We start from the raw sequence: 15,168 nt of genomic DNA, 5'->3' as shown, positions 1-15,168 counted from the left end.
ACTAGACCACCAAGCTCGTCTCCGCTTTTTAGAATTTTATTTTGATATCTAAACTCAATTTCAATATTTCTTTGATGTCACCTTTTGACAGCTGGGCAATTACTTAACAGCTCCACCCAGTACAAATTCCGACGAGAGGTATTCAACAAATCGCCACCATTAAAAATCTGCAAAGATTTTGATTTTTTTTGCACGGATCTGTTTTGTTTCTTTCAGGGATTAATTCCAAGATAAATACAGATATTTCACTAGTTATTTCTCCCAAATTTCTTACAATATAATTCAAGAAAATCTTGCATCTTTGCTTCAGAAATTCCTCCATGTTTTTTTTTGTTTTTAACTCCTTTAGTTACTTCAGAAATTCTTTGAGAGATTCCTCAATTAATTTCTCCAATTTTTTGTTTAGAAAACATTTCAGCGATTCCCTCGAAAATTTTTTTAAAGTATTTTTTAATAAATTCTGCCAGGAATGGTTTTGGAGATTTTCTCGATTTTTACGAGTTCTTATAAAATTCCTTATAAAATATCTTATAAAATATGTTTGAGAATTGCTTCAAAAATTCCTGCGATTTTTTTTTTTGTTCAGAATTAGCTCTAGAGAATCCATCAGAATATCTCCATGTTGCTGGCAGCACTGCGGAACTATCTTCGCAATCTTCAAAATGTCAAAAGTAGGCGAGGAGTCAGGTTGAATGAGAGAAAGAGAGAGTAGTCGTGACTTTGCTAATAATTTTCCAACCGATCAGCAACATCGGAGTTAAAGAAGTTGTGTTAAACCTTAGAACGCGCTTTATATGCGTTTTCTAATATATCCTATATTTAAAATGTTGAACTAGTGCAGTTAACATGAAATCTATGAATTTACAACTAGCTGTCACAGTAAGTTCCACTTAAATCTAATTGATATAAATATAACCTAAAATTACTATCGCAGATATGTATGTACAACGAAAGTATTACGGGACCGAGGACAGATATGTTTGAAACCGATAAATGTAAGTAATTTAAGTAAAGTGAAATCTAAAATGTAATAAAACGTATTCTTCCAGCTTAAAGCTGATACCTGGTACCATATAAATGAGTTTGCGAGCTGCTCCGAGGATATCGGATACTTTTCCCTTCCCAACTCCCGTAACACTCCAATAATTCCTCTAGAAAACCTTTTATGAGTTTCCTCAGATTCTTCCCATATATTTTTTCATCAATCCGTATGAGAATTCTTTCAAATCATCTACATTTTTTTCTTCGGTGTTCCTATCAGAAAATCAAAAGTTTGGAGTTCCTCGAGATATTTTTCTTAGGATTTCTTTAGAAAGTCTTCCACAGAACTCTTCAGAAACTCTTCCAAAGTTTCCGTCGAAATTTTTCCAGGAGATTCCTGCAGACATTTTTAATGAGATTTCTCCATTAGTTTGTCCACGGATTTTTAAAGAAATCTTCAATTAATTTAGTTTTTCAAAACAGCTCAACGAATTCCCACAAAAATATTCCAGGAAATCGAACTTAAAATCTACCAACATTTCCAGCGATTTTTTTTCAGGTTTTTTTTAGGGATAATTGAAACAATTTCTCTAGGGATTTGTTCAGATAATCCCTAGAGAATTGCTCCAAGAATTCTTTTGATCGCATTTCCAAGGGTTCCATATAATACTCCACCAGAGATTATTTATGATTTTTTTCTAGAGATAAGTTTAAGAAATTTCTAGGAAATTCCTCCAGGGATTTTTTCAGAATTTTATGTAGGGTATCCTTACAAAAATCTTTCAAAAATACTTTTAGCTGTTTCTACAGACACTCTTTCAGAAATTCCTTTGGAAAAAGGTATACTTTCAAGAAATCAACCAGAGATTTGGCTAGGAATTCCTGAGACTGAGATTGCATTGAAAATCCCACAGGGATCTGGCCAACCATTTATTCAGAGATTCGTCCAGAAAATCCAGCAGAAATCCCTCTAGAGATTCTTGCATAATTTCTTTCAGTATTCAGGCAGGAATTTCTTCAAAGATTCCTACAAGAGTTTGAACAGAGATTCCTCCAGTATTTCTTTAGATATGCTTGTATATCAGTGGCGTAGCCAGAAATTTTCTCTGGGAGGGGTTTTCGATGTTCAATAATACCATTTTTTATTTGACACTCACATTACGCAAATAAGTACACTCAATTTGAGTCGTAGGTTCAAAATAGCGGCACAGTCGAAGAATTTTTTCGTCACGAAGCGTTTTATACTGGAAATTTGTTCCACAAATTTTGGCTTCAAATATTTCTGTAGTAAGTTATCGAAGAGTACTCCCTCAGATTTCTATAGGGATCTACTGAGCTCTGATAAATTCCTGAATGGATTAGTTCAAAATTGCCAGCTGGGCATTCTGCTGAAACTCCTCCATGCACTCCTCCAAAAATATCTCCATAAACTTCTTTAGAATTTAGGGGTTTTCTCAAGGAATTTCTTCAAAAGTTCTTCTGTTGAGTGTCTCAGAAATCCGTCTACAAATGACGAATTTCGCACCAACTCGTCTTCGGAATTGGCAGCACCCCCTCAGAATGTTATGAAATTTTGTAGGTTTCAAGACTTTACCTTTTCAAGCAACTTTGCGTATTTTGTTTTTTCAAAATTAACCTAGACTAACATTCAAAAAGAGTCAAAGTTCTTTACCCGTTTTTTTTTCACAAAAAATAACTCGAATATGATGAGATGTACAAAAAAGTGATGTATGGGTGACATTTAGAGAATTGTCCAAGCTTCCATGAAAAAATATTTTAAAAATTCTTAATATATTTTTACACGCTAAAAAATATATTTTTAAAATTAAAAGTCAATTTACAGAAAATGCCCACTTTTTTATGTTTTGAAATTTTTTTCCAAGAAAGTCAATATTGTTGCCTAACTTTCCTCCATACATCACAAGATGGGCACTTTTAAGGAAAAAAAGTTTTTCTAACAAAAACTTTTTCATGTTAGTTTTTTAGCGTGTTGCGCATTAGCCGTTTTTTCACAAAAAATATAACTCGAATATGACAAGTTGTACAAAAAAGTGATGTATGGGGGACTTTTAGGGAATTGTCCAAGCTTTCAAGAAAACATATTTAAAAAATATAAAAAAATGTTTTACACGCTAAAAAATATCTTTTCAAAATTAAAAGTCAATTTACAGAAAAAACCCCCTTTTTTATGTTTTGAATTTTTTTTCCAAGAAAGACAATATAGTTGCCTAACTTTCCCCCATACATCACAAGATGGGCACTTTTAAGGAAAAAAAAAATTTCTAAAAAAAAACTTTTTCATTTTATTTTTTTTTGCGTGTTGTGCATTAACTCGTACAGTAATGTATGTATCCAGATTCCTAATGACAATCCATTAAAACTTAATGGGCTCAACTACTTTTTTAATATCTTAACGTGCTTGACATTGAAAACGTGCTTGATATTGGAAAGGGCTCAAGACAAATTTGCTTTTAGGGTTTTATATCAATGAAAACGCTTGTAGTGTTTTTTTTGTATTGATACACAAGCGTTTTCATTGCTATAAAACCCTAAAAGCAAATTTGTCTTGAGCCCTTTCCAATATCAAGCACGTTTTCAATGTCAAGCACGTTAAGATATTAAAAAAGTAGTTGAGCCCATTAAGTTTTAATGGATTGTCATTAGGATTCTGGATACATTACTGTACGAGTTAATGCACAACACGCAAAAAAAAAAAATAAAATGAAAAAGTTTTTTTTAGAAAATTTTTTTTCCTTAAAAGTGCCCATCTTGTGATGTATGGAGGAAAGTTAGGCAACTATATTGTCTTTCTTGGGAAAAAAAATTCAAAACATAAAAAAGTGGGCTTTTTTCTGTAAATTGACTTTTAATTTTGAAAAGATATTTTTTAGCGTGTAAAACATTTTTTTATATTTTTTAAATATGTTTTCTTGAAAGCTTGGACAATTCCCTAAAAGTCCCCCATACATCACTTTTTTGTACAACTTGTCATATTCGAGTTATATTTTTTGTGAAAAAAAACGGCTAATGCGCAACACGCTAAAAAACTAACATGAAAAAGTTATTGTTAGAAAAACTTTTTTTCCTTAAAAGTGCCCATCTTGTGATGTATGAAGGAAAGTTAGGCAACAATATTGACTTTCTTGGAAAAAAAATTTCAAAACATAAAAAAGTGGGCATTTTCTGTAAATTGACTTTTAATTTTAAAAATATATTTTTTAGCGTGTAAAAATGTATTTAGAATTTTTAAAATATTTTTTCATGAAAGCTTGGACAATTCTCTAAAAGTCCCCCATACAACACTTTTCTATAGGTCTTGTCATTTTTAAGTTACATCGATTTTAAAAAATTCTTCGAAAAAAAGTTAGGCCCTCTTCAAATGTTACTCCTGAAAATTTTCGAAAATTTAAGTATGCAAAGTTGCTTATAAAAACCTAGTCTTCATGCCCACCAAGTTTCATTCGATTCTGCGATTTATATACCTTTGAAAATCGCACAGAGATCCGTTTGCAAAATCCTCCAGGAGTTACTTCAGAAATTGCTTCGGTCATTCGTGCAGAGACTCCCACAAAGATTTTTCTAAAAAATGTTCGCGGTTCAGTCATGAATATCTTCTGGGATTTTTTTTAAGAATTTCTTGCAGGGACTACGTTAGATATTTTTCCAGGATGACTTTCAACAGTTTTTTTTTTCATAAATTGCACTCAAAACACTGCAAGAATACTTGAAAGAATCCCCAAAACAGAACCTTAAGAAATCCCAGGAGCATTGCCTGAAGCAATCGCTTGAAAAACTCCTGATGATACAATAAAATTATCCAACGGATGAATCTATAAGCTTGATTTTGTCACTGTTTGATTCGTATTCGCTTGAAAACTTTCTGCACGGATCCCTGGAGAATTTCGTAAAGAAAACTCTAATGGAATCTCTTAAAAATGTCCGCAGAAATGCCTGAAAAAAAATGCAGACAAGAGTACTGATGAAACTTTTAAAGAAATCACTCAATAAATTCCTGAAATTTCTCTGAAGAACTTTCTGACGGAATCCGTAGAAGTGCCGCTGGAGATAATCTGGAAGATATTTCAGAAAAATGTCTTATACAATTGCCGAAAATCCATGAAGAAACTTCTGAAGGAAATCTTTAGAGAACCACTGAGCATATTTCTGAAATAAAAAATTGAGGAATCTTTAAAAGAATACCCAAAAGAACTGAGTAACCTTTCGTAGGAATTCGTAAAAAAAATCTTGAGAAATGCCAAGGAATAAATTATAAAGTATTTTTTACACAAATGACTAAGAGCATGTTTGCAGAACTTCCTTGAGTATCACCTGCAAATTTTAGGAAAGAATTCCTGATGAAATATGTGAACGAATCCTAAGAAATCCCTGGAGGAATATCAGGAGGAACTTCTGGAGGAATTTTCAGATGAATCTCTTGAGTAGAAAATGCTTGAGAGAATCCTCGATTGTATGGAATGCATGATGGAATGATACCCAAAAAAACTGCAATGAAATTCAAACAATAATTTCCGAAAGAGTTCCTGGAAAAAATCAAGCTTTGAATGGAAAATTCTAGAGGAATAAATGGAAAAGTCAATGAAAGAATCTCCGAATCCCTGGGAAAAATCCACTGGAATTCTTCTTCTTCTTCTTCTTCTTCTTCTTCTTCTTCTTCTTTTTCTTCTTATTCGTATTCTTCTTATTCTTCTTCTTCTTCTTCTTCTTCTTCTTCTTCTTTATTGCTCGACGTCCTCACTGGGACTTGACCTGCCTCGCTTCAACTTAGTGTTCTTTGAGCTCTTCCACAGTTATTAATTGAAGGGCTTTCTTTGCCCGCCATTGCATGAATTTCTGTATTGTGAGGCAAGTACAATGATACACTATGTATGCCCAGGTAGTCGAGAAAATTTTCCCGACCGGAACGGGAATCGAACACGCCGTCTCCGGATTGGCGATCCTTACCCTTAACCACTACCCGAGCAGAGGGAAAAAGCTCAATAATAGCATATTTTGATATAGAGAGCAAAAAGTGATATTTGTTTGTTTGAGATAAGAGGTGAAAGTACTGAAAATAATATCTCAATTTTACTCTTGGAACATCATCATCATAGCATATTTAGCTCTTGGTAGGATCTAACCAATAGCAGTGAGCTATTTGATTGATCTTCAAATATAATATTTTGCTATTGGTTAGATGTTTCAAGAACAAATTTTTGCTATTATTTTCAGTACTTTTACCTCTTATCTCAAACAAACCAATATCACATTTTGATCGTCAGTACTTGAACTCTGCCCGGGGCTAACTGGAGACCCCTGAAATTATTTTTTATTTTTTTAAATCTTTGGAATTCTTGTATATCTCTGGAGGCATTTCTGAAAAAAATCTTATGCAATATTTTATTTTAGTAATTTTTCGAGAAGCTCGTGAGAATGTATTGAATATATGGAATCATATCCGAAAAAAAAAACTGTAACAAAATTCCAACAATAATTTCCGAAAGAGTTTCTGGAAAAAGGAAATATCCGAATTTTGAATGGAAAACTCTAAAGGAATTACTGGAAGAATCTCTGAAAGAATCTCCGAATCTCTGTGAAAAAATCTCCTGCAATTACAACTTTTGAAGAAATATTTTGAGGAATTTCTGGTAAACCACCCTGGAGGAATTAATAAAAGAATTTCTTGTGAAATTTCTATTAAAGTTCATGCAGAAATCCTAAAGAAAAGCTTCCGGTCCACAACAATCAAACGATGGATGACTTTTTCGGGATGGTAGGGCTGAATGCACAAAAGGCTGAATACGGAAACTGAAATTAAGAAACTGTAACAAAAGGCTGAAAATACGTAAATGCATAAATAAACTATAGTGCTTCTTCCTTTTTTTAGTGTTACACTCTAACTGAGATAAGGCCTGCTTCTCAGCACTGGTATGTCGCCCAACAGGCACGACGATATTCAATGCCCAGAGAAGTCAAGGAAATTTCTATAATGAAAAGTGTCTGACCCGAACGCGAATCGAAACCGTCAGCCTCAGCATGGTCTAGCTGATTATCCGTGGGCTCACCGCATCGGCTTTATGGGCCTTAGTTAAATTGTTCCTTCTTTAAACATGAGCTGTTTTTTTTTTGAGTCGTGTTGTTTTGGAGACTTTTGTCATTACAGCTGCTAACAATATTATCAGAGATTTTCCCTTCTTTGCAATATATGCTATGATTTTTGAGAAATACTGCCAAAGTCGTAAAACTTTCCGATTCAGACCATTGTAACGAGGGCCCATATAGCCGAGGCGGTAAACGCACGGGTATTCAGCATGACCATGCTGCGGGTGACGGGTTCGATTCCCGGTCGGTCCAGGATCTTTTCGTAAAGGAAATTTCCTTGACTTCCTTGGGCATAGAGTATCTTCGTGCCTGCCACACGACATACACATGCAAAATGGTCATTGGCAGAGGAAGCTCTCAGTTAATAACTGTGGAAGGGCTCATAGAACACTAAGCTGAGAAGCAGGCTTTGTCCCAGTGAGGACGTTACGCCAAGGAGAAGATGAAGAAGACCATTGTAACGGAAGCATGTTCCCCCAAGACGACTTAGTTTGACCAACCATGATCTAGAGGACGCTAAGGTGCATCAAACTTCAAGCTCAAGTAAAACTAATGCGAGTGTCACGGCTGGGTAATCGACCAACAAGCAAATTTTCAAATAAACCCTGAAATCAATGTACGAGGGGAATAATGAGAGTGTTACGTCTGTTTGTCTAAGTTGATATAGTATTATCTTTTTCGGCTGGCGCCGTTCAAAAACTAGTCAAATCATTATTTCAGCCTTTCGATGCATTCAGCCTTTTGTACTTTCAGCCTTTCATATTTCAGCCTTATGTAATTTCAGCCCTTCGTGATTTAGAATAATGTGCATAATGTACAACGGGGCAAGTTGAAATGGGTGGGGCAAGATGAAACACGAAGTTTTGAAACAGATTTCAATACAATTTGGTAATTTATCCTTCGTTAAAAACTTATGCGAATCAAAAACTATGCGTTGTGACGATCATTGATCAAACTGTTTATTATCATTAGAAAATATCATGTTAATTCGCTGTTTCATCTTTCCCCGGTGTACCTTATCCCACTTTTTCATAGAATTTTATGGATCATATCTAAAGTTTTATGGATCGTTTCCAAAACGTTTTATGTTTATATCATTTTCTATGTTTTCCTATTCCCTATGGATCGTGTTCTAATTTTGTATTGATCGTTTCATATTTTTTATGGATCATTCTAGGAATCGTTTCAGTCATTTCATGGAGCAGTTTATGAAATTCTGGAATTTGGTATTGCTAAATTCTATGAAAAGAAGGGGCTATTTGACAATCTTTCATCAATCCAAATGACTGCTTTATGGTTTGCTGACATGCTTCTATGGAAAATTGAAAAGTTATCAATGGATCACTTGGCAATTTTCATGGATTGTTTAATAAGTTCAACGGCGCAAACATTGTGCTGCCACTCAAGAATGGTTTGGATCATTTCGCACTTCCAAAAAAAAAGTAACTTAAACAACGTATTGCAAAAAGTATTATATCGTCAGTGCAGGTTTTATACAAATGTGGATAGTATAGTTTGGAACCGAAGCCAAATCCGATTACAGTACATACCCAATTTCATAATAAAACGATTTAAAGGCGATTGAGTTTTTTATTGCGCATCACCCGGAAAATGTAAACGGATTTCATTCGTGCTCCTGAACTTGAACGTGTGCAAATGGTTCGAGCTCTATTCGACAGGACATCATTCTCAGACTTTCCACCTGCTGCTGTTGAAGCAGCCTCAGCGATTGCTGAAAGGTGGCAAAATTTATTATGAATATTTTAGCATTTGCAGGTAGTGGGCTCCCATCACAGCCAACTATAGCGGTGCGGTGGTTCGGCTCTTACCACTGAAAAATGCCACGAGGCAAGTTTCCACATGGTCAGCTCCACCGGATCGGTCTAGCTTCGTTTATTCATCGTTCGGAAATTCAATTGCCTGTGATTTCAGCTGAATTTCGTCTGCATGTGTTGGCGCTACAGAAGAGAGCTTAAAATAAATTGTCCAAATGCAAATAGAGGAGAAAAAAATTGAATTAAATTTTATTATTAAACTAGATTAAACTTCTTCGTTATACACAATAATTTATGCTCTTTTTATGCTGAAATTGCATATGTTACTCAAACGATTGAGTCATTGATCAATATAATATCGAAACCAGTTCCAATTGTTCTAGTATCTATGAAACAATATAAAACAATCAGGTTTGTTCGTCGCCTTTCTTTAACGATCATTTATCGTTCATTTATCAAGCTGTTTGCCCGTATTAAAATATCACTTGCTTGTATTCTATAAATCGAGCTGGTTTCTGTTGCTTCATGATTAAAATTCGGTTCAAATCACCAAACACAGATGTCCCAAATGGTAATACATATTCAAAACAGCAGCAGCGATACGCGTCGTCTAGCATAGCTCCCAATCCCCACATTCACAAAATGTGGGCTAATGCGATAAATAATTCCGCTAGAGAGCGACTTGCCAGCCTCCGTTCCTCCGCAACGTTATTGGAAAAGTTAACGATTGCATTCAATGATGCAGGCAGGCAGGGGTGGAATATGCAGATTCTGCGGTGTAGCTTGAGCTGCTGCTGGTGCTGGAGCCCGTTTATCATGCCGGATTGTTGGAGGAAAATTTATCGCTTTTCATTCACGCTTGGGTGTCGGTATTGTGGGGGCGCATAATAAATCGAACAACGTGATCCACGGAATCACGTTGCATGTCGATCCGTACCTAGCGCGCAAACGGATTTTACGCCTAAAGGTTAATGCTTATTTCATTCAGTATCTGGAACTTGGGCTCTTTCTGTCCTGGCAACTGTCAATGCTACCTATCCTATGGAAACTGTTCAGATGCTCAGCACTGTTGATTTTGAGTGTTCCAAAGAAGGCCAAAATAGCCTCTTTGCCACAAGTTACCTTGCAGTTCCTTTTAAGGCTGTGATTACGCAGAGTTGATACCTGACTAATTTGAGTACCGGCAACAATAAGGCAGACCTTCTGGCATTTATTCTATTTGTTTTCTTCCAGACCCTTTCAAACAACCAAAGCGTCTTCAGTTCAAGCATCTTTCTGTTTTTCTGTCAGCTTTTATCTAGACAACCTAGTGAACCCAATGTTATCTTGCTTCAGATACAATCAAATGGAGAACGGGTGTGTCATGCCTCGATCATATGTGCTTGTCAAAAACGCAACAACTACCCTCGTTTCTGTAAAGCTATGTTCATTTAGAATCCGGAATGACAAAATCACGTATATGTTAGGGATGGAATAACAAACATAAAAGGTGAAGCCCTCAAAACAAAGGTTATTTATTGTACTTTCATGGAAAAATATCATTGAAATTATTTATTTTTATTTTTCACACATTTTCTCACTTTTTCAGTGTTGACCTCTCTAAAAATCTGCACAACGGTGGTAAATTTTAGCAACAACCCCTTCCGCACGTTTGTTCAACAATCAGGTCATCTATGCAGTGTCCTGAGTGCCTTGACTAGTCTGACTAGGATTCCGAAGAAAAATTGCCAAACTTTTTTTTTTATTGCGAAATGAGGGGCAATTCAGTGAATAGGAAGCAATCAGTGAAGTACTAGATTGAAAGTAGTGAGCTGGATTTTTGTATGGAGGGATGATCAATTCTCCGTTTCTGCAATGAAATGGTGCAAACAGCGTGGGTTATATGATTTCTTGCCTAATTTGATGCTGTTTGAGCAAAAGTTTGGTTAATTGTGTTGTTGTATTATTTATTTCTTACAACTTCAACAACACAGTTACCCAAACTTTTGCTCAAACAGCATCAAATTAGGCAAGAAATCATATAACCCGCGCTGTTTGCACCATTTCATTGCAGAAACGGAGAATTAATCATCTCACCATACAAAAATCCAGCTCACTACTTTCAATCTAGTTCTTCACTGATTGCTTCCTATTGAGAAAACGCGAAATTTGAGTGTTTTTTTTCGTTGATAAACACTACACATCTGTGACGATACCACTGAACGTCTCCGGCTGTCATGGCAGCTCATCAAAATAGGTAAAACCTCTACATATCCCTTGTGTGCGATTTTGAAAAGCAGCACGCGATCGATTGTATCATACACCGATTTAAAATAGATAAACAAGTGATGTGTGGACACGTTGTATTCGCGGCATTTCTGCAACACCTGGCGGATGGCGAACATCTGGTTCATTGTAGCGCGTTCACCAAAGAATCCAGCCCGATATTGTTCAAAGAACTCTCTTGCAAACGGTGATGGACAGAGGCATAAGATTTGAGAGAGTATCTTGTAGGCAGCGCTCAGTAGTATGATCTCGCGATAGCTCCAGCAATCCAACTTGCCGCCTTTTTTGTAGATTGATACCTTCTATCCATTCCTCCGGTAATACTTCCTTCTCCCAAATCTTAATGACCGTATTGTAGAAGCTCGCTTGGTGGTGGTCTGCTACAGCGGCTTTGTTGTTTTCAACCGGCCAATCTCAGGGGTCGGAAGCCCTTCATTATCCGCACGTACTCCTAAATCTGTTATCACACTACCTTTGGTGTTTGAAACATTGCCATCAGAATGATAATGGTGGTGCTGTCACCACTTCTCAAAGACTTCACGTTTAAGGAGCTTTTAGGACCTTTCTAAGGATCTAGGAGCCTTTGAAGGGCATTGCAAGGGGTTCGAGGGTTGTTTCAAGGTTTCAAGTCATTTCAGAGTAATTTAAGAGAGTGTCAGGGTGTTTCAGGAACATTTTAAGAGCGTTCCTAGAGGTTTTAGGGGCGTTTGATAGCATTTCAGGGGCGTTTTGATGGACTTTCAGATGAGTTTCAGGGGTTTTATGGACCCCATTAAAGGCGTCCAACGGGTTTCAGAGTCATTTCAAATTAATTATGATGATTTCAAGGGCGTTTAAATGGGGTTACGGAGGTTTCAGGGGCGTTTCGAGGCATTTAAGGTCAGAGTCGTATCAGGAGGTTTCAAGAACACCTTTAAATCAAAGAGTATTTCAGGGGCATTCAAAAGATATGTGATGGGATCTCCAAAAATTTTCTGAAATTTGCTGGAATGCCTCCAAGATCCCCCTGAAACTCCCTCGGATCCCATGTAACGCACCACGGTGTGTCTAAAGCCGTTATTTATAAAATAAAATACCCATATAAGCGGTACCCACCATTCGAAAAATATAGTATCCAGGTATCATTTCTGAAATTTTGGAAATGTTTCATCGAGGGAATTGATAGTTTGAACGATTTGAAATTTTAGGGCGATTTTCAATAAAATTCTTTTTGAACGTGGTTGTATCACAATCGTGGCCACCAACCTGTCCCTCATAACATTGGAATTCAACATTCGAAACGTATGGTATTCGAGTATTTTTACTAAAAATTTGAGAACAGTTTATCTACGAAATCAAAAGTTATCCTGAATTGAATTTATAATCCAAATGCATAGGTTTTTACAGTATTTATGGCAAATAAACGGTAACCATTTACTGCAAATAACCAAAGTCAGTTCAAATGCCCGCTATTGTAGTCAATCACAGCATTCAATAGTTGGATGAAATAGGATTTCGATGACTTGGACGTACAATATCTCCCACATGTTTCGGCAAAATCGCTGGGAACCGTCTCAGTAGCTTGCTCTTTAAGGCCGCACGGGACGACGTGTAATTTTTCCTATCTTCGTTCTCTTTCTAACAATTTGCCCGCTAGCGTGCGCAGCTTTTTCTTTTTTCTCACTCACTCTCGTAAACAAACACGCGAAAGAAACAGATAATAGAGGGGGCATTTTGCCCCCTCTTTTATCTCGCTCTTTCTTGCGTTCAAAAAAATGAACGAGCGAGAAAAAAGAAAAGGCTGCGCACGCAAGTGAATTTGCCTCACGATTTTGAAGATGCCAATATCGATTTCCACTGCACTGACTTAGCTGAAACTTTAGTCGATTGTGCACCGCAAGTGAGCAATTGAACGATCAAATTTCAAGAAAATAATATGAAGTAGAAGTTGAGATTTGCATCTTACTAACAACATAGCAATGGCGGACGATTCAACAACCGTCCCGTCCGGCCTTAAACACGCCAAGAGATTTCTCAGTGTATTCTTGAAACTGCTTAACGTGGAACCGCTAAATATGAAACTTTTAAGAAATTGATACAAACTTTGCTATCGACGTGGTACATGAATGGTCAAAGGACGTCTAGCGGATCTGTAACGGCAGCCTATTTATTGCACTCATAAACGCTCCATAGAAAATCAAAAAGCGCTACATTAAGAATAACATATGTTCCATGAAAATGTGCAATGTTTCCCATAAATAATTGAAAACGTTCCATACTTTATAAAAAATGTACCGGTAAAACATAAAATTTTCTCATTAAAAGTGAAATTTTGCACCAATAAATAATACGGAAACGCTCCATAGTAAAATACAAATGCTCCATAGAGAAATGCAAATGCTCCATAAAAAGAATAAAATTGTACCCATAGAAAATTTAACATGGCTCCATAGAAAAATTGAAATTGCACCATAGAAAATAGATGAATTCTCCATAAGTACGATTGTTAGTTCGGAAGAGCACCAGCTCTACGATAATTGGTTATTATTATTATTATTATTTATTAACAACACTTCACACCAGAAGGGTGCATTCGTGTCGGAACGATAATTGGTGAAATCTCTCCATATTGACACTCATTCATAAATTTATAAATACTATATACGGGTAGGGTGGGACCATCAGGGCATCCAATTGAAACTATTTGAGCAGGAGCCTGGAACTGCCTTCTCCTTGTTGTTAACATTTCGTGGATTGAGGGCGGGCTCTTCGACCCCATCTATTGGGAGTATTCTGTCAATCGAGGGCTTGATTTTGGGGTTGTTCGTGAGAGCTTTCTTCTGGAAGGAGATTCTTTTCCCTTGACGCGGGTTTCATGCTAGTGTCTCTGCTTGCGGGTCCGCAAAACCGTTTCTGGCCCTTTATACTGATCACTTACAACAGCACAATCTTGATCAAATCGCTTTTCAGAGTATTCCAGTGTTATAGGCAGCTGACTTGCTACAATAGATGGAAGAAAAATATCATCATCATATCATCATGAAAATTTTATTACTAGGACTACAAAAGGAACATAAAAAAAATGTAGTACTACGTTTCGAAGTTAACATGACATGGACTCGTTTTACGAGAAAAAAAACAATATTACTTTCTTTTTGTTTAACAGTTATTTGATAAACGTGCAAACTTTTGCCCCGCATTACTCTAAAGTAGATACACCGCCACTGTTGAAACGGGAAGATGGCAATTGATGTCGCTCTCGTGATGCCCAAGTTGGCGAATAGAGTTTATAGTGTAAGGAAGGAGATATATAGACTAATTGGTCCAGCACCGAGATACACAACATTTAGGCTGAACTGGAAGTTCCTTAGAACACTAGCGTTACGTAGTGTGTGATTATCGAACTACGTGTTTTTCTATGAGAAAGCAGTTAGTTTTTGAAGCAACTTTGCCGAAGACTGTACCGTTCTGTGTGGTCCAGAACGCGAGATATACGACGCAGAGACCAGACTGGTAGCTCCTAGTAGCACTAGCGCTACGTCTAGTGAATTAAAAGGGCAGTACAAAACTACCCGTTTTGGTATCATAGACTGCGAGAGCCAGAAAAAAATAGGACAACTTCTAGTAGGATCATTACGTTATTATTTTCTACGCACAAGCTTCCAGTCTTATATGCAACTTGACCGAGTTCTCCCCGTGGCGAGACTTCGGAAGCTTTTAGTCTTCTGAGCAACTTTGCCGAAAACAGTATTCTTCAAAATGCTTCAGAACGCGAGATATTCCACAACTACTGGCAATATATAATGCTGCCCCTCAAGTTCGACATGGCGCCCGGTGTAGCAGATTCCCAGTGGCCAAAGTTCCCAGAACCACTGTTTAACCATATCAACACATTCTTGATGAAATTTTCTTTCAAATAGGACATAGGTCATTTGAATTGGTGCAAAATTCATCATTCTATAAGAGTTTGAATTTCTGGGTTGGGTCATAATGACCCCCATGCATTAACTTAACGTAAATTTTCTTATGGTCCGAAAAAAGTTAAGCAGTTTAACCCTAGTAAGATATT

At 36.6% G+C, this 15,168-nt stretch overlaps 1 protein-coding gene across 2 annotated transcripts in view; it reads left to right on the top strand.

Moving 5' to 3' along the window:
* Positions 1-15,168, top strand: part of LOC109419150 (latrophilin-like protein LAT-2) — a 444,748-nt gene that overhangs the window by 270,393 nt on the left and 159,187 nt on the right. The window lies entirely within an intron of this gene.

Source organism: Aedes albopictus, chromosome 3 (assembly GCF_035046485.1).
Source record: "Aedes albopictus strain Foshan chromosome 3, AalbF5, whole genome shotgun sequence".
Lineage (NCBI taxonomy): Eukaryota > Metazoa > Arthropoda > Insecta > Diptera > Culicidae > Aedes > Aedes albopictus.
The sequence above is the reverse complement of the archived record's forward strand: the minus strand, read 5'-3'. Positions and strand labels throughout refer to the sequence as shown.